Genomic DNA, 21,315 nt, shown 5'->3' on the forward strand with positions numbered 1-21,315 from the left:
ACAGAAGGAACCCTACCCAATTCCTTCTACGAAGCCACAATTATGCTGATACCAAAACCACACAAAGATCCAACAAAGAAAGAAAACTTCAGACCAATCTCCCTTATGAACATCGATGCAAAAATACTCAATAAAATTCTTGCCAACCAAATCCAAGAACACATCAAAACGATCATCCACCATAATCAAGTAGGCTTTATCCCAGGGATGCAGGGTTGGTTCAATATACGGAAATCCATCAATGCAATCCACTACATAAACAAACTCAAAGAAAAAAACCACATGGTCATTTCATTGGATGCTGAAAAAGCATTTGACAAAATTCAGCATCCTTTCATGCTTATAGTCTTGGAAAGAACAGGAATTCAAGGCCCATACCTAAACATAGTAAAAGCAATATACAGCAAACTGGTAGCCAGCATCAAACTAAATGGAGAGAAACTTGAAGCAATCCCACTAAAATCGGGGACTAGACAGGGCTGCCCCCTTTCTCTTTATCTTTTCAATATTGTACTTGAGGTACTAGCTCGGGCAATTAGACAACATAAGGAGCTCAAAGGGAAACAGATTGGAAAGGAAGAAGTCAAATTATCATTATTTGCAGATGACATGATAGTCTACCTAAGTGACCCAAAAAACTCCACTAGAGAACTCCTACAGCTTATAAACAACTTCAGCAAAGTAGCAGGTTATAAAATCAACTCAAGCAAATCTGTGGCCTTCCTATACTCAAAGGATAAGCAGGCTGAGAAAGAAATTAGGGAAATGACCCCCTTCGCAATAGCCACAAACAGTATAAAGTACCTTGGGGTGACTCTTACCAAACATGTGAAAGATCTGTATGACAAGAACTTCAAGACTCTGAAGAAGGAAATGGAAGAAGACCTCAAAAAATGGGAAAAGCTCCCATTCTCATGGATCGGCAGGATCAATATAGTTAAAATGGCCATTTTGCCAAAAGCAATATACAGATTCAATGCAATACCCATCAAAATCCCAACTCAATTCTTCACAGAATTAGAAAGAGAAATTATCAAATTCATCTGCAATAACAAAAAACCCAGGATAGCTAAAACTATTCTCAGCAACAAAAGAAAGTCTGGGAGAATCAGTATCCCTGACCTCAAGCAATACTACAGAGCAATAGTGTTAAAAACTGCATGGTATTGGTACAGTGACAGGCAGGAGGATCAATGGAACAGGATTGAAGATCCAGAAATGAACCCACACACCTATGGCCACTTGATCCTCAACAAAGGGGCTGAAAACATCCAATGGAAAAAAGATAGCCTTTTCAACAAATGGTGCTGGTTCAACTGGAGGTCAGCATGCAGAAGAATGTGAATTGATCCATCCTTGTCTCCTTGTACTAAGCTCAAATCCAAATGGATCAAGGACCTCCACATAAAGCCAGACACTCTGAAGCTAATAGAAAAGAAACTTGGGAAGACCCTTGAGGACATCGGTATAGGGAGAAAGTTTCTAAACAGAGCACCAATAGCATATGCTCTAAGATCAAGAATTGACAAATGGGACCTCATAAAATTACAAAGTTTCTGTATGGCAAAGGACACCATCAAAAGGACAGATCGGCAACCAACAAACTGGGAAAAGATCTTCACCAATCAATCCTACATCAGATAGAGGGCTAATATGCAATATATATAAAGAACTCAAGAAGTTAGACTCCAGAAAACCAAACAACCCTATTAATAAAATGGGGTACAGAGTTAAACACAGAATTCTTACCTGAAGAACTTCAGATGGCAGAGAAACACCTTAAAAAATGCTCAACTTCATTAGTCATTAGGGAAATGCAAATCAAAACAACCCTGAGATTTCACCTTACACCAGTCAGAATGGCTAAGATTAAAAATTCAGGAGACAGCAGGTGTTGGAGAGGATGTGGAGAAAGAGAAACACTCCTCCACTGCTGGTGGGGTTGCAAACTGGTACAACCACTCTGGAAATCAGTCTGGCGGTTCCTCTGAAAACTAGGCACCTCACTTCCAGAAGATCCTGCTATACCACTCCTGGGCATATACCCAGAGGATTCCCCACCATGTAATAAGGATACATGCTCTACTATGTTCATAGCAGCCCTATTTATAATTGCCAGATGCTGGAAAGTGCCCAGGTATCCCTCAACAGAAGAGTGGATACAAAAAATGTGGTATATCTACACAATGAAGTACTATTCAGCCATTAGAAACAATGAATTCATGAAATTCTTAGGCAAATGGATGGAGCTAGAGAACATCATACTAAGTGAGGTAACCCAGACTCAAAAGGTGAATCATGGTATGCACTCACTAATAAGTGGATATTAACCTAGAAAACTGGAATACCAAAAACATAATCCACACATCAAATGAGGTACAAGAAGAACGGAGCAGTGGCCCCTTGCTCTGAAAAGACTCAGTGAAGCAGTATAGAGCAAAATCAGAACAGGGAAGTGGGAAGGGTTGGGTGGGAAAACTGGGGGAGGGAAGGGGACTGATGGGACTTTCGGAGAGTGGGGGTCCAGAAAAGGGGAAATCATTTGAAATGTAAATAAATATATCAATAAATTTTAAAAAAGGAATCAATCCTCTTCTAATTGTGTGGGTGGTAGGGATCAAAGTCAAGTTGTTGGGTTTGGTAGCAGATACCTTTACATACTGATTTATCTTACATGATCCTAGTGTGTTACCTTTGGAGTCTTTTTTGAGAAGGGCAATCTAAAAATATGTATTTCTGTTGGCATAAAGGCAACTAGAAGGAAATAGAAAATAATAAAAACCCTCGAGGCCAGAGTTGCTGTTGAGAAATTTCCTCTATCAATTTCCACCATAGTTTTTGAGACAAGGTCTCCCACTGGACCTAGAATTTGGTGTTTTGCTCACCTGGTTGGCCAGCAATCTCTCCTGAATGCTCCCTACCCCCAGCACTTGGGCTACAGGCATGCACTACCACACCAGCTTGTTTTGTTCTTATTGTTTAATGTAGGTGCTGGGGATTTGAACTTGTGTCCTCAAGCTTGTGAGCAAGCATTTCACCTACTGAGCCATCTCCCTGGCTCTGTGTTTCATGGGGGGGGGAGGAATAAAGACTAAGACAAATAGAGGTGGGCGAGAAATCTTTCACCCTCTAACTTTCTATAGTGTTTTGACTTTAGAGTCATGGAGCTATTAGATAATAAAGACGACCTGTCTCAAATAACCTTTTATCATCTATATAAAAAAAAAGATAGCCACTAAATGCATGAATATGGACCTAGGACTAACAACACTGGGATAGAATCCAGATTCCTGTCAATCCCCCATGACCTACCCCATCACCTAACTGCCAATGCCAGTTTTGCTCGCCCAGCCTGGGTGTGTGGAAAGAGGATTAGATGTCCTGATAATGTCCTCATTGTAAAACACAAGTACTGATGATGATGAGCTTTGTGACTCTCTGGACACTCACCATCAGGTCCACACAGCACCATAACCTTTAATACAGAGTCTAGATTAGTGTGTCATAAGCCTCTTTTGTAACAAACATTTCCCTCTCCGTAGCACTTGCATTGGAGGCATCTACATGGGCACTTAGGGTGAAATTTTATTCAAGGTAAGGGAAAGTTCTGTCTCAGGTTCCAAGCATTTGATGGATAAAAAGTTCTTGGGCCCTGATATCCATATGTTATATTACAATTCAAGAAGATCAGGCTTCCCTTTCAAAGACTGCAGTGGATTGTAGCTTGACTGTCCCCAGAAGACTCATAGGATAACGTCTTAGTCTCTAGGCTGTGTTTTTATTTGCTGGTGGACCATGTATGAGTAGAGGCCCAGTGGAAAGGTTTGAAGTCACTAATACTGTGCTTGAAGGGACTCTGGTCACCCCAGCAGGGCAAGCATGACTGTCAGGCTTTGCCCTTCTCCACCATTCCCTCTGTCTTGCTAAAACCATTAGATTACATTCCTAAAGCTAGCTGCCCACAGTGCTCCAGGACTAAACAAAAACCTAGGTTACTGCTCACAGAGGCTCAGTGTCTCCACTGACTCTTTTCCCCAGTGCACCTCAGCCATAGAACGCTACAAGCCATTTCCAAAGGAAGAAAAGCTGTGAAACAAAAACTTCTTAAACTCTGCATCAAGCAAACTCTATGTGCTTGATAATATCACAACCTATTTACTAAATAAAGGCTTCCCTGAATCCATTTCTAAAATATTTTTATATTAAGTAGATTTACTGGACAACTGTAGGCATACATTATTTCCCAACCTATCCTATTTTTCTACCATCCGCCCCTCTAGCCCACCATCCACCAGAGGTAGTAGAAAAGAAAAGTTATTAGGTTGTGGTGGAAGTAGACCTGTTTACAAATATCTCTTGGGGCGGGGGGTCAGTCAATTCTTCATTGAGCAGATCGGACCAGTAGCAAACACCAAATATGAATCAGCAGCTGCAGTCCAGTCCTCTCAGTAGTCATCACACATGAACCAGCAGCTGCAGTACAATCCACTCAGCACTCAACACACAAAAACCAGCAAAGCCTGTTCCAATCAGAAGAAACCACATGGCTTGCCAACCAGCCCAATGTTATGGAAGTGATAAGAAGCCACAGAAACCTCAGGAGAAATTATTTGGCAAGTTTCTCTCTATGATGTCACCACTAGGAGAGCTCAACAACGCAATGTAAGGTGAACATGAGTTTCGTTAGAGAAGAATAATGAGGCAGAGCAAAGCAAACAAAATCTCCAGCTCCTACTATCTACAGGGTCATATTTATATTTCTTTTAAATATCACTTTTCCTTTTACATGTCTGGTATAGCAAAACATCCTTTCACATATGGATGCATCAGCAATACTTTCCTTCACCTGTGTCTGATTCAGGAAAACATTCTTTTATGTTTCTACGTTACCAAAACATTCTTTCACCTATGTCTCCCAGCAAATACCATTTGCTTCTCTAAGAAACCAGAAGTTTCCCCTTCAGGGGACAATTTTAAACTTACAAAAACCTTTTCTAGATCATTCAAAATAATAAGAGTTTTGAAGACGGAAGGCTGTCTAGCTGTCGTTTCCAGCCTAATATGTTGTCACTTCTATCTATTTGAAATTACAAAAATCCCTCTTCAGTTGTTACATAAAAGGGGAGTTACAGAAGGATACCAATAACAAGTTCAAAGCAGTGTTTCATTCTATAAGCTCACTACAAATTCAAAGAACAGTTTTTGCATGGCCTTGTCTTATACTGTATACCTGTGGCTTCATCTTGGATCTGAATGTTTTTCCTTACACTCAAATTTGTCTCAAGACTATATCTCTTTTCAGTTTAGTTATGTAAGCTCATTGTATTTCTTATTGTGCACATTTACTTACTATTTTCTGAAGAATGGGCACATTCTATTCATTATTTTAACTTTATTATATCTTTCTGGAAAAACAAATAAAACCATTTGTTTTAGTCAGAGTTTCTATTCCTGCATAAACATCATGACCAAGAAGCAAGTTGGGGAGGAAAGAATTTATTCAGCTTATATTTCCACAATGCTATTTATCGCCAAAGTAAGTCAGGACTGTAACTCAAGCAGGTCAGGAAGAAAGAGCTGATGCAGAGGCCATGGAGGGATGCTGCTTCCCCTGGCCTGCTCATCATGCTTTCTTATAGAACCCAAAACAACCAGCCATGGATGGCACCACCCACAATGAGCTCACCCACCCTTGATCATTAATTGAGAAAATGCTTTGCAACTGGATGTCATTGTGGCATTTTTTCAAAGAATGCTCCTTTGTCTGTGATAACTCCAGGTTGTGTCAAATTGACACACAAAACCAGCCAGTACACCATCTCTTAAAACTTTCTTCCTACAATTATTAATCAAATCAGGAATTATATAAAATCTTTAATCATGAAAGATTTTAAGTTGATCTGCAAGAAATTCGCCCAGCAGGGTGGGCTGATGCCCAGGAATCACAATACTTCATAATCAGGGAGAGGCATTTCAATAGCAAGAAATAATCCTGGGATGGAGTCTCTTAGGGACATTTCTCTCAGAACTCACCAATGGTAGATGATGCAAAAATGGTGGGACATCTCCAGGAACACATTTACTAGTCTTAGCCTGTTCTATATGGCACCTGACACTTCTCTCAATATCAAATAGTCATGTATTTTTCTATACTATCTTCCACATGTGTAGACAAACTCTCAGCTGCTTTCTTTAATTTATAATTTCATTTTTACTATCTTAAAAGAGGTAGAGGATATGAAAGATCTAACTATATATCCTGAGCTCACCTGGAAATCACTCTCTACTGTCCACTAACCCTGAACTTGCAACCCACCTGCTTCTTTCCCTGATGGCTGGATTATATGACAAATGCCCAGCTCCATTTCATATTTTTCTTTTTCTTTTTTTTTTATTTTTTTTTATTTTTTTTCATTTTTTTCTTTTACCATTGCATGTGCATGAACACTAGAGGCACAAAAGTATACAGCCACAGTCATGCAAAGTTTGCTTCCAAAATACCCTCTAGTTCTACATGAACCATCTTTGCTTGTCTACATCTGTCCCACACAGAATGGAAAAGCTCAATAGAATGATCCTTAACAACTTTTCTCAGATGCACAACTCCAAGGCTTTCTTTCCTTTTTTACTTTTTTTGAAACATTTTTAATTCAATATTTTTTATTTGCATTACAAATGATTTCCCCTTTTCTGGCTCCACACTCCCCATGAGTCCGATAAGCCCTCTTAGCTCTCCCTGTTCCCCCATCCACCCCTTCCCACTTCCCTGTTCTGGTATTGCCCTATACTGCTGCACTGAGTCTTTCCAGAACCAGGGGCCACTCCTCTGTTCTTGGACATCATTTAATATGTGGATTATGTCTTGGGTATTCAAAGTTTCTAGGCTAATATCTACTTATCAGTGAATGCATACCATGATTGATCTTTTGAGACTGGGTTACCTCACTTAGTATGATGTTCTCCAGGTCCATCCATTTGTCTAAGAATTTAAGGAATTCATTCTTTCTAATGGTTGAATAGAACTCCATTGTGTAAATATACCACATTTTTTTTATCCATTCCTCCGTTGAGGGACATCTGGGTTCTTTCCAGCTTCTGGCTATTAGAAATAGGGCTGCTATGAACATAGTGGAGCATGTGTCCTTATTGCATGCCAGGGAATCCTTCGGGTATATGCCCAGAAGTGGTATAGCAGAGTCCTCCAGAAGTGTCATGCCCAGATTTCTGAGGAACCACCAGACTGATTTCCAAAGTGGTTGTACTACCTTGCAATACCACCAGCAGTGGAGGAGTGTTCCTCTTTCTCCACATCCTCGCCAACACCTGCTGTCTCCTGAGTTTTTAAACTTAGCCATTCTGACTGGTGTGAGGTGAAATCTCAGGGTTGTTTTGATTTGCATTTCCCTAATGATTAATGACGTTGAACATTTCTTAAGGTGCTTCTCAGCCATCTGAAGTTCTTCAGGTGAAAATTCCTTGTTTACCTCTGTACCCCACTATTAATAGGATTATTTGGTTCTCTGTGGTCTACCTTCTTGTATTCTTCTGCATGCTGACCTCCAATTGAACCAGCACCATTTGTTGAAAAGGCTATATTTTTTCCACTGGATGTTTTCAGCTCCTTTGTCGAAGATCGAGTGACCATAGGTATGTGGTTTCATTTCTGTATCTTCAATCCTATTCCATTGATCCACTTGCCTGACATTGTACCAATACCATGCAGTTTTTATCACTATTGCTCTGTGGTAATGTTTGAGATATAGGATACTGATTCCCCCAGAAGTTCTTTTACTATTGAGAATAGTTTTAGCTATCCTGGGTTTTTTGTTATTCCAGATGAATTTGAGAATTGCTCTTTCTAACTCTATGAAGAACTGAGTTGGGATTTTGATGGGGATTGCATTGACTGTGTAGATTGCTTTTGGCAAGATGGCCATTTTAACTATATTAATCCTGCCAATCCACAAGAATGGAAGATTTTTCCATTTTCTGAGGTCTTCGTAGGTTTTGTTCTTCAGAGATCTGAAGTTCTTGTCATATAGGTCTTTCACTTGGTTGGTTATTCACCCCAAGATACTTTATGTTGTTTGTGGCTATTGTGAAGGGTGTCATTTCCCTAATTTTTTTCTCAGTCTGCTTATCCTTTGAGTATAGAAAGGCTACTGATTTTCTTGAGTTGATTTTGTAACCAGGCACTTTTCTGAAGTTGTTTATCAGCTGTAGGAGTTCTCTGGTAGAGTTTTTTTGGGTCACTTAAATATATTATCATATCATCTGCAAATAGTGATAGTTTGACTTCTTCCTTTCCCATTTGTATCCCTTTGACCTCCTTATGTTGTCTAATTGCTCTAGCTAGGACTTCAAGAACTATATTGAAAAGATATGAAGAGAGGGGGCAGCCTTATCTAGTCCCTGAGTTTAGTGGGATTTCTTCAAGTTTATCTCCATTTAGTTTGATGTTGGCTACCGGTTTGCTGTATATTGCATTTACTATGTTTAGATAGAACTTTTCTTCTCAAAGCAAAAGAATATACCTTTTTTCTCAGCACCTCATGGTACCTTCTCCAAAATTGATCATATAATTGGTCACAAGACAGACCTCAACAGATATAAGAAGATCGAACCAATCCCATGCCTCCTATCAGATCACTATGGATTAAGAGTGGTCTTTAATAACAACAAAAACAACAGAAAGCTCACATACACATGGAGGCTGAACAATACTCTATTCAGTGATACCTTGGTCAAGGAAGAAAGAAAGAAAGAAATCAAAGACTTTTTAGAATTTAACGAAAATGAAGGCACAACATACACAAATCTATGGGACACAATGAAAACAGTTCTAAGAGGAAAACTCATAGTTTTGAGTGCCTCCAAAAAGAAATTCGAGAAAGCATACACTAGAAGCTTAACAGCACAACTGAAAGACCTGGAACAAAAATAAGCTAATTCATCCAGGAGGAGAAGAAGACAGGAAATCATCAAACTCAGGGCTGAAGTCAATCAAGTAGAAACTAAGAGAACCATACAAAGAATCAACAAAACCAGGAGATGGTTCTTTAAAAAAAAAAAACAAGATAGATAAACCCTTAGCCAGACTAACCAAAGGGCGCAGAGACAGTATACAAAATAACAAAATTAGAAATGAAAAGGGAGATATAACAACAGAAACTGAGAAAATTCAAAAAATTATCAGATCTTATTACAAAAGCCTGCACTCAACACAACTGGAGAATCTGGAGGTAATGTACAATTTCTTAGAGAGATACCAAATACCAAAATTAAATCAGGATCAAATAGATCATCTAAATAGACCTATAACTCCTAAAGAAATAGAAGGGGTCATAGAAAGCCTTCCAACAAAAAAAAAAAAAAAAAAAAGCACAGGGCCAGATGGTTTTAGTGCAGAATTCTAACAGACCTTCAAAGAAGACTTAACACCAATACTCTTCAAACTCTTCCACAAAATAGAAGCAGAAGGAACACCACCCAACTCATTCTATGAAGCCACAATTACTCTGATACCAAAACAACACAAAGATCCAACAAAGAAAGAGAATTTCGGCCAATTTCCCTTACAAATATCGATGCAAAAAATACTAAATAAAATTCTTGCCCACCGAATCCAAAAACACATCTAAATGATCATCCACCATGATCAAGTAGACTTCATCCCAGGGATGCAGGGATGGTTCAATATATGGAAATCCATCAATGTAGTTCTAAGAGGAAAACTCATAGTCTACTACATAAACAAACTCAAAGAAAAAGAACACATGATCATTTCATTAGATGCTGAAAAAGTATTTAACAAAATTCAGTATCCTTTCATGCTAAAAATCTTGGAAAGAACAGGAACTCCAAGGCTTTCAAACCTAAAGTCCTAGTTCACAATAGTATGACTATATTGTATTGGTTTCCTATTGCTGTACCTTACACAAACTCAGTGGCTTATAACTACAAGACTTATAGTCTGGGCAGGTAATGTCTGGGCTCTGTATTCAGAGTCTCATAGGCTACACTCAAGGTGTTGTCAAGGCTGCATTTTATCTGGATGCTCAAAGAATCTCCTTCCTAGCTCAGTCACCATGTTTACCTAGCTGTGTGCCTTGAAACTGTGTGGATTAAAATGCTACACTTTTATTAATTGTGAGCTACAAGCTTCCCTAAGGTGCTACAGTCACTGAAAAATCCCTTACAGGTAGAATCTCAGTAATTAACCAACAAGGAAATGCATAGCAAAAGAGACAGCTTCTCTTTAGTGGCTTTGAGCTGATTAATCAGGCCTAACCAGGTTAATCTCACTTTCAATTAACTCAGAATACTTGGAGTTTTTTTCATTCATTACACACATTTCAACAAAATCTCATTTCCTCATCTGTTTTTTAGGCAGCAGAGGATGGTCTCAGATCTTCTCACAGACCTGACACACTTGCCCAGAGGCATCATCCATGAGCTCTGTGTATAAGGAGTCACTTTGAGCAGAGAAAAATGAGCTGGGCTGGGCATGTCTAGAACCTCACAAAAATACAATTGGGAAAATTGTGGCTCAGTCCCTCAAAAATATATATGTCACTGCACAAAAATAATCTATTTTTGGTGTGCCCTGAGCAATGAGGAAGAGAAGTAAATGTGCAGAGAACTGAGTGGCACCCAGCCTTCTATAAAACCCCCATGAGTCTTCACATCCCTATTCTCCCTGATGTGTGCCTGTCACATCTTCTCTGCTATAGTCCATTCTCTTTTCTGTATCTGGATATCACAAACTGAGTTTTTTAACATGTTTCAATACTTATTCTCTGTTGGTAGAAATGTTTGAGAAGGATTAGGAGGTGTGGCCTTGTTGGAGCAGGTGTGTCACTGACTAGCACCATTCCCAGTGTCCTCTCTCTGGCTCTTGCTTTTAGATTAATATGTCAACTTTCAGTTCCAGGTGCTGTAAGACCCACGAAAACCGAGGGCACCCCAGCACCCCATGCCTTGGAAGGCGACACCCATATCACTCACAAGAAACAGTCTTGATGCAATTAGCAAGAGGATTTTATTCCAGAGCTCTGGGTTCCACAGCCGTACACCTCACAGGGCTAGAGGACTGTGGACCCTGAACAACTCAAGTCAGGGTTATTTAAAGGGAAAAATCATAAGGCAAGGCATGGAAGACAATCATGCACGGGATGGGGAGCACAGAATGAACACGTCAGGCAATAGTTTATGCCTTAAGGAAGGTTAATGATTATCTAGAGCAAAGATCCATGGGACATTGTAGAGTTAAACATTGGGCCAGTCATCAGATGAGCTAGTTCCTGGGACAGGGTGAGCTATCTCTTGAGGCCAAAGGTCTCAGGCTGAGGGTAGAAAGGCAAGTTACTCAGTGACCCAGTGCTAAGCTAATTGCTGGGGTCTAAAAATATTGAGTTGGGGGGTAATGGCATTAGCAGTTTATAGAAGCAAGATAAGCTTAGCTCATTTCCAGTTACCTTATAGGGCCAGGATCACCTATTCAAGGCCTTTTTGCTAGCTCTAAACAAAGGGCAGGCTCTAGAATATGAAGTGTTAGGGTGTAACACTTCATACACCCTAAGGGTGTAACTCCTTCCTTAGAAGGCTGGAGTTAGGCTGTATTATTTTTTATCCTTTCATCCCCCACTTCTTCTCTTATTAGGAGTTCTAATCTTAGAACTATAGAACTAAATCTCTGACTCTATATATTCTGGATTGTCCTGCCCTAATCTCTGATATTGTTGGCATAGAATAAGAATCTGCACAGCACTTATTCATTCCTTAATAAAAACTATTAACTGGTTAATCACACAGGTTCTAATTGTAAGCAAAAGGAGTAAAATTACAAAGGGTCTCATCAAAGCAGAAAGCAAGGTGGTCAAGAGTACAAGGGCCTTTTCACCAAGTCTCAAGGTCCCCCCCCCCCCACAGTGGCGTCTAACATAGACCGAATCTAGACTGAATCTCCAACTTGGAAACGATTTGGGACTTTCAAGTCTCCTCCTGAGTAGCCCCCCCCCAAGCCGATTCTATGCTTCCCGCCTCACCCACTCGAGCACCTTGAGCCTAGAGAACAAAAGCTTGAAGAACACAAAGGGTAGGAGAGCTATCTAATCATTAACACCAGTCTCTGTGGTCAATTTGGTGAGGGTTTCTTTCATCGGAGTTTCAGCAACAGTTCCTGAAGCCTTCTTATACAGATCTAGTCACCTATCTGGAACCAGTGAGGAGTCTCTGGCATGCCTAGAGCATTTAAGGCAAATCTCATATTGTGGGACACCTCCTGGGAGGGCCCAGTGAACATCAAAGGAGTTGGAGTATCAAAGAAGATCTCTGGGGGGGGTCAGGTTAAAATGGTAGGGGCTCTTCAGAAACAAGGGGAGAGGCACCATCCAGCCTGAACCAGTCTCCAAGGTCAATTTAGTTAAGGTCTCTCATAGGGATTTGTTTATATTCTCAACATGTCGTGAGCCCTGGGGACAGTAGTCCAATAATGTTTCTAATTAGTCCCCAATATCTCTGTCAATTTCTGACTTACCTTAGAAACAAAAACAGAACCATTGTCTGATCTAATTACCTTGAGCACTCTGAAACTCTGGAAATTTTCTTTTAAACTTGGCAGCTGTTCTCTTCTAGGTCTTTTGCCCTGTTTACTCTTTACTACATAAGTATTTACTTGCTGGCATATCTTACATTGTTCTATTATCTCTCTAGCCTAAAACGTGAGTCATAAATATATATGTTTGGTCCCTTAACTGCCAGGACAAGGTTTTTAATCCCCTAAATGAGTCTATCTGTGCATTTGGTCTAGTGAGTCTTTGGCTTACTTTCTGGGGAGTAGAGTTCTCCCTTCTTGTGTGCACCTTCTCTTGGTAATAGTTGGTAGGGTGGTCAGCAATCTCAGTCTTTTAAAATGAGGCTGTTTTTTAATTTTGTTCCATTTCCCAGTGGCTGTCTCTTATAGACCCATAACCAGTATAGGCTCCTGCATATCCATTTCTGGAGCCACTTGCTCTGCCTGGTTATTGCCCATTGAGTCTTTTCCCTTTGGACGTCCTGGGCAGTGAATACTCACATTGGCTGGCTTCATTAGGACATCTAAGAGGTCCAAGATTTCCTGTTGGTTTCCTCTGATGTGAGTAGTCCTCTTGGCATATATCCCTGTGGGCATGGGCTGTGGATGCTGATTTTCTTGTTGGTTCCAAGTTCCAAGGTCTTGGTGATGGCAATGAGCTCCACTTTCTGTGTTGACATGCCAGGGGGTAAAGATTTTTCTGCCCAGATAACATTTGTGTTGTCTACCATATCAGCACCTGCTTATCTCTATCCGTCATGGAGAAAACTGCTCCTGTCTGTAGCCGGGGTCAGTCTCTCTTTTTGGGCCAGTTAGCTGCAGCCCATTGGGCTGGAAGCATATCTGCCCCCTCTCCAATTTGGAGACTATGTCTTACTCCAACAGAGAGTAGGAACAGTCTAGGGTGACTCTAAATGAGTGGGCTACCCATCCCATCCCCAGGTCCACTGTTCTTCGGGTAGTCCATGGATACATTTTGGTGCCAGTGGCTTCTTGGACCTAAGATCTTTTCTTGGAAACAACACCGTTGGCTTGGAAGACTGAGTGTTGAGCCCCTGTATCCACGAAGAACTGAGTGGGTTTCTCTTTTTCACTCCCACAGTTATCCTGGGTTGGGGGAGGTGGTCAGAAAACGTATCTCCCCTAGTTGCTGTCTTCATCCAGGGCTAACACATGGGTTTGCAATCTGGGGCCACTTTTCCAAAGACTTGGGAATTCCTGTTCCAGGCTTCTATTTCTTAGGGCACACTCTGGCTCAGTGGCCTCTCTCCTTACAGTATGCACACTGGTCCTTTTCTGTCTCCCTTTTCTGCTTTTTTTTAAACTATTATAGCCAGGATTCTCTGTTGCTTCTTTCTTTCTCTGTCATTTTCTTTATTTCTTTTTTTCTCTCTGTTCCTTCTCCTTCTCTGTCTCCCTGTCTCAGGAAACTGTACTAAATTTCTCTACAGACTTTTTCAACAACTTACATTACTCCTTCTACAGACCTTCTCAGCAACCTGCACCAAATCCCTCTAGCCTCTGAAGCTTTTTTCTGATATCTCAGTTTATAGAAGCAAGATAAGCTTAGCTCATTTCCAGTTACCTTATAGGGCCAGGATCGCCTATCCAAGGCCTTTTTGCTAGCTCTAAACAAAGGGTGGGCTCTGGAATATGAAGTGTTAGGGGCTCCTTAGAAGGCTGGAGTTAGGCTGTATTATTTTTTATCCTTTCAGTGCCAGGCCTTTTCTATCTCATCATAGACTCAAATCCTCTATAACTGAAGCAAAATTAAACACTATATTTGTTGGCTTGGTCATGAGGAAATGTGGTGGGTGGAAACTGGGGGACAGGAAGGGAGGGAAAACTGTGGTCAGGATGTGAGAGATGAGAGAAAAAAAAGAATGGGTTGTATTTAGTTCATACAATTCTAGAGCCTCAAGTACAAAGAACTGACTTCTGGTGAAGGTCTAACAGTGAGCAGCATCTAAAAGGTTGGGAGACAGTACTTTGTAATGAATGCATTAGACTTTTGAGAAGATGTCAGACCTCCAGCTGGAAATGTCTCATCTAGGGAAGCAAACTGAACCAGAGATACAAATTTAGGATACAAGACGAAATCACCAAACAAGGAAAATAAATAGATGAAGACAGGCTGTGTCTCGGCAGTATATCCCAGTACAGAGAAGTTAATACAGGAGAAGGTGCTACCATGGACAAAGGCACAGTGCCGTGGGAGGCTTGGAATAAGAATACTATCCAAGACTGTCTTTAGTTTCAATGTAAAATTAAAATTTTAATAAGGCAAGAAAAGTAAGACTAGTTGCTTCTAAATGGTCAGACATCAAATGTTCTAGCACATTTTATTAAGGAGCCACAACTCCCCCTGGGCAAGAGGAAGTTTTGGAATTTAATAATAATAATAATAATAATAATAATAATAATAATAATAAAGTGGTAGTTCTTCTTCTGCTGCTGCTGCTCTGCTTCATACAAATTTCCAAGGATGGGAGCTCATCATTCTTCAAAACATTTTGAAATCCTTTGCCTTTACCATGCAGTGGTCCAGCTCCAGCACTGCAGAATCACTCTCAGTAATTCAGAGTCAGTAATTAAAGCTTCACAGTCACACTGATCTCCTCTACTGTATTATTTTCATTCTACACATAACAAACAGGGTCACACAGCAAGGGACAAATGGAAGGTCATTTACTTAGGTCATCAAGCTTGATTCGAAGAGACTCTGCCATGCCCATACCTGCTCAGCCCTATCTGCAGTCCACCAGCTGACACAAGCCAATCTGCTCTTTACAGCATGCAGTGGTCATGGGCTTTTTAACTGTGAGTTTGTGATGCTTCTCTCAGCCTATACAATAACTACAGCTAGTGGCAGGAGAATGACATGAACATACAGAGAATTGGCCTAACATTTCAAATCCTATATTGCACATCATAAAATTCCTTACCAACATTTCCTTATTCACAAAAAAAAACTGGCATTGATCTTTTAATGTTATATTAAATATAACCCATCTGAATTATTAATTTAGAGGTACCCCTTTAACCTTTGCAACCAAAACAAATTGCTTGGCAGGATATTAAGACTTGGGGAAGTTAAGGAGTTGGCATAATGTCACACACACAGTACAAGAGTCTAATCCAGTTCATGAATTATGGTTTTGTTAATGACAACCCCTAGCCTCCTACATCTAGGAAGAAATACTGGCCAGGAAGTGCTACTGACAGCACACTCATCCTCAGATTTCTAGGTGCCAATAAGGACATTAGCACGTAAGCGGCATGCAGATGAGTCCATTAAGCTCTAAAATGACATCAAGGTGTTTAAGAACACACAAGCCTGCATTATGCCCTTAACTGTATAAATTTGCCAAGACTGGCTTCTAAGAGGTCATTATTTACTGTCATTGGATGACCTGTCTGCTCCCAAGACCATACCACTCTGAATAGCTAATTAACTCTATTCATTATCACTATGTATACAATAAATGTTTTATTAATAATGTGATTTTAGTTAGGGTTACTGTTGATGTGATGAAATATCATGTCCAAGACATTATATTGAAGAAAGAATTTAATAGAGGGTTGCTCACAGTTTCAGAAGGATAGGCGCTGGCCTATTTTGAATGATATTTTACAGTTCCATCCATTTGCCTAAGAATTTTATGAATTGATTATTTTTAATAGCTGAACAGTATTCCATTGTGTAAATATATCATATTTTCTGTATCAATTTCTCTGTTGAGGGACATCTGGGTTGTTTCCAGCTTCTGGCTATTATAAATAAGAATGTTATGAACATAGTGGAGAATGTTTCCTTATATCATGCTGGAGAGTCCTCTGGGTATGTGCCCAGGAGTTGTATAGCAGGATCCTGCAGTAGTACTGTGCCCAGTTTTCTGAGGAACCACCAAACTGATTTCCAGAGTGGTTGTAACATCTTGCAGTCCTACCAACAAGGGAGGAGTGTTCCTCATTCTCCATATCCTAACCATTATCTGCTGTCACCTGAGTTTTTCATCTTAACCATTCTGACTGGTGTGAGGTGGAATCTCAGGGTTGTTTTGATTTGCATTTCCCTGATGACTAAAGATGTTGAATATTTCTTTAGGTGCTTCTCAGATATTTGGTATTCCTCAGTTGAGAATTTTTTATTTAGCTCTGTACCACATTTTTAATAGGGTTATTTTGTTCTCTGGAGTCTAACTTTTTGAGTTCTTTGTATATATTTTATATTAGCCTTCTATCAAATGCATGATTGGTAAAAAAAAAAAATCTTTTCATAGTCTGTTGGTTGCTGTTTTGTCGTATTGACAGTGTCTTAAAGGACCCTTCTAAATACATTTTTTGAGACAGGATTTCTCTATTCTTGATTTTCCTATAGCTCACTCTGTAGACCAGATCCCGCTGTCTCCGCCTCCCAAGAGCTGGGATTAAAGGTGCATAATACCACCATCCAGCTTTTCCTTGCAGTATACTCTATTAAATGTATTTTTGAAATGTTAGGTGAGGGAGTGAATTGTGGATATATTTACACAATGGAATACTGTTCAGCTATTAAAAATAATCGATTCAAAAAATTCTTAGGCAAATGGGTAGAACTGTAAAATATCCTGAGTGAGGTACCCCAATCACAAAAGAACACACATGGTATGCATTCACTGATAAGTGGATATTAGCCCAAAAGTTCCAAATACCCAAAATACAATTCACAGATTATATGAAGCTCAAGAAAAAGTAAGACCAAAGTATGGGTGCTTTGGTCCTTCTTAGAAAGGGAAACAAAATACTCACAGAGCAAATATGGAGACAAATTGTAGAGCTAAAGGAAAGGCCATCCAGAGACTGTCCCACATGGGGATTCATCCCAGATAGTCACCAAATTCCAACACTATTGTGGATGCTAAGAAATGCTTGCTAAAGGGGGCCTGGTATAGCTGTCTCCTGAGAGGCCCTGCCAGAGCCTTACAAATACAGAGTAGGATGTTCAGAGCCAACCATTGAACTGAGTGTAGGGTCCCCAATGGAGGAGAAAGGATTAAAGGAGCTGAAGGGGTCTTCAGTTACATAGGAAGAACAACAATATTAACCAACCAGACTCTTCTGAGTTCCCAGGGACTAAGAAACCAACCAAGGAGTACACATGGCTCCAGCTGCATATATAGCAGAGGATTGCCTTCTCAGGCATTAGTGGGAGGAAAGGTCCTTGATCCTATGAAGGCTCCAAAGATCCTCCAGTGTAGGGGAATCGAATGGATAGGTGGGTGGAGGAAAACCCTCATAGAAGTAGGGGAAGGAGAAATGGAATAGGGGGTTCCAGGATCGGGGTGGGGAGGAAACCAGGTAAAAGGATAACACAGGAAATGTTAATAAATTTAAAAAATAAACAATTCTTTTATTTAAAGGGTCCTTTAAGACACATGTGATACTCTATTACAACCAACTGACACCAACTCCCTGTGGGTGAAACAGGAGCAGGTGCCCTTTGAGCAGCAGTACACATTGTGCTGAGCTGATTTGCATATGGAGTCATTATCCAACAGCCCAGGCTCCTTTAAGGGCAGCTGCCAGGAGCCTAAGAAGCATCCTCTCTTCCAGCTCTCAGAGATGGAGACAGACACACTCCTGCTATGGGTGCTGCTGCTCTGGGTTCCAGGTGGGGGTTCAGAGGAGTGTTGGGAACGGCCTCTGTGGCCATCATGACTTTCCATGCCTGAGGGTTCTTGGTCATTGTAATTACTGCATTTGTAATGTCTGTGTGTTTATCATTCCAGGCTCCAGTGGTGACATTATGCTGACCCAGTCTCCATCTTCTTTGGCTGCATCTCTAGGGCAGAGGGCCACCATCTCCTGCAAGGCCAGCAAAAGTGTCAGTTTAATTAACATTGTACATAAGATGAATTGGTATCAACAGAAACCAGGACAGTCACCCAAACTCCTCATCTATCATGCATCCAACCTAGCATCTGGGGTCCCTGCCAGGTTCAGTGGCAGTGGGTCTGGGACAGACTTCACCCTCACCATCAATCCTGTGGAGGCTGATGATGCTGCAACCTATTACTGCCAGCAAGGTATGGAGGATCCTCCCACAGTGCTCCAGGGCTGAACAAAAACCTCCTGGGGCTCAGCCTCTCAGTTCTTAATCTGACATCTCAACACAGAGCTCTAGGCTTATGTAGGAAAATATCTCAAATAATGAAGCAAACTTTATAAACATATGTATGTGTGTCCCATCCTTCATGCTTTGTAATTTAATTATTTCCTAATAAAATATATAATTGTTTTAATTATCATTTATCATTTAAATTTTTATTAACACATATTTATCTTTGGATAATTTTCCCTTCTTCCCTCACTCCCTGACCACATCTCTGCCTACTCCCTCCACCCTCAGAATTCTCCTTTGACTTTATAGTCATTGAGGATTTACTGTCACTTATTTATAATTCTGGAAATAGAAAAAGAAAATAAATACAAATTATGTCACTAAAAAACAGTGTCAACTAAAGACATTTACTGTAGTGTTTGTGTGTGTGTGTGTGAGAGAGAGAGAGAGAGAGAGAGAGAGAGAGAGAGAGAGAGAGAGAGAGAGAAATAGAGAGTGTGTGAGAGAGAGAGAGAAAGAGAGAGAGAGAAAGAGAGAGTGTGTGTGTGTGTTTGTGTGTGTGTGCACGCGGGCACGTGTGTGTGTGTGTGTGTGTGTGTGTGTGTGTGTGTGTGTGTGTGTGTAAAACGACAACTTGGAGAAGTTAGCTGGAGAAGTTAGTTCTTTAATTCTGCCTGGTCCAGTCTGGGAATCAAACTCAGGTCATCAGTCTTCTGTGAGCATGCTTCCTGGTAAAGGGTGAGCAAGAGTGTCTGCCTAGAGTACTATTTCTTTCCCTTTAATCATTTATTTTCATTTTAATTGTGAACATGGGGGAAGGGGTACAAGAGTGAGTGCTCATAGCAATTAGAAGAGGGCATCAGATCCCAGGGAGTTGGAGATACAGGAAGTTATATGCTAGTTAGTGTGGGTAATGGAAACCAAACTGGGGTCCTTTCCAACAACAAGAAGTACTCTGAACTGCTAACCATTTATTTACCTCTGATCTACCATTTATTAAGGTACTCCTTTAGATTCAGTAACCACCCTTTTCCCCTGAAACAGTGGGAGACTTGATGGGAGCATAGTTGTCCATCATTTAAGTTAAAAAGAACATTGAGTAGTTAGGCTTTTCAGTTAATCATTCAAATACAGGCTTACATTCCCACCCACTGTTCTTATTCTCCAATTGTTTTTATTTGCATGCCTTCACAAACAGAATATTATAGTTATGTAGAAACATAGACTGTGCTACACTTATTTTCCTGCTTCAGTTCCAATGACTCTATCTCTGTGCCCATCCTCAAATGAACTTTTAGTATCAGATTTATTGATTTTCCTTTTGTCTTGATCCAATATTCCTTATTTTAACAGCTTGTATATTTGTGTTTAATGTCTACCTCTTTTTTCTTTTTACTTTCTTTCCTTTTTTCCTTCGTTCTTTCTTTATCTTTTGTGTATGGTGTATAAATATGTGAGTGAATGTAACATGAAGTTCACATGGAGGACATGGGACTACACTACGTGTTGGTCCTCAAATTCCATTTGTTTGAAACAGGGTGCCATCAGGGAACTTTCCAGACATGGGATTCAAGGGAAGAGAAGACTTAATGGATACCTTCTCTTTGGAGAAAGGTAATGAGCCCTCATCAACCTGGACTGCTCTAAAGCTCGGAGACACTAGTACTGCTAGGATCTGCATGCCTAAGGGAGAAGAGCTTTTTTCCTGTGCTATGGCTTGCTGTACCTCTAGGCTGGAAAACAGAGAAAATAGCCTCCTAAGAGAAGTACTAATTATAATACTACCATCCAACTAGAACTATCCAGCTGTGAGGCTGGAAAATGATCTGAGATGCCCTATATGTAAAAGTGTTTTGCTTTCCTGGGAGAGTTGAATCTCCGTAGACAGACACTGTTACATGGAATCTACCCTTTGAGCCTCCTCCATTACTGCATCTGTGGTGATCAATACCTCTTAGAGAGAAGGATAAGTGGGATCCTCTGTTTGCTTTCTCAGAATCATCCTGCCCACTCTTTCCAGGTTCACTCTGAGGTCACTACCTCCAATCAACCACTGCCAAGTGGTCCCCAACTTTCCTCTTAAGGAAAATATCAAGTGAACTTTCACTCTCCAAAATACAAAGCCCCTTTCCATGAAAAACTTAAACCGAATTAAATCTGACTTTAGAGATTTTCAGTTGAACCTGACCAATATACTGAAGCTTTCCAAAATCTCACCCTGGTAATGGATATAAGTCACAAAAAGATAATGTTAGTCCTATGTCAAACAATATAAGTTCAGGAAAGCAAGTAGTTTCCAGTAGTTTCTAAATCTTATGCTAATGAACTTCTTGTATACTATGGTACACCTTACCAATTTTATGTGAAGGGGAAAGAGACCCTGCAATCAAGTAGGACATTTCCTAAGAAAATCATTAATGGGTCCATGACAGTCCTTTCTTAAATCATCAAGAAAAATATTTTCTTTTTTTATTTTTTTATTTTTGTTAGATATAGATTTTAAGTACATTTCCTTTTTTACTCTTTTTAATTTATTTTTTTATTGAATATCATCTTCATTTATATTGCCAATGGTAAAACATTTCCTGATATCCCCCCCTCTCCTAAGACCCCCAACCCCTCCCCTTCCTCCTTCCAT

General features: G+C 40.2%; 1 long non-coding RNA gene across 3 annotated transcripts in view; it reads right to left on the minus strand.

Moving 5' to 3' along the window:
• The window catches only part of LOC127677182 (uncharacterized), a 326,506-nt gene that overhangs the window by 269,476 nt on the left and 35,715 nt on the right, over nucleotides 1-21,315 (minus strand). For all 3 annotated transcript variants that reach the window (XR_007976502.1, XR_007976503.1, XR_007976504.1), the window contains exon 2: nucleotides 18,531-18,625. This is a non-coding gene — a long non-coding RNA (uncharacterized LOC127677182). The remainder of the gene's footprint in view (nucleotides 1-18,530; nucleotides 18,626-21,315) is intronic.

The sequence above is a fragment of the Apodemus sylvaticus genome, chromosome 2 (genome assembly GCF_947179515.1).
Source record: "Apodemus sylvaticus chromosome 2, mApoSyl1.1, whole genome shotgun sequence".
Classification (NCBI taxonomy): Eukaryota; Metazoa; Chordata; class Mammalia; order Rodentia; family Muridae; genus Apodemus; species Apodemus sylvaticus.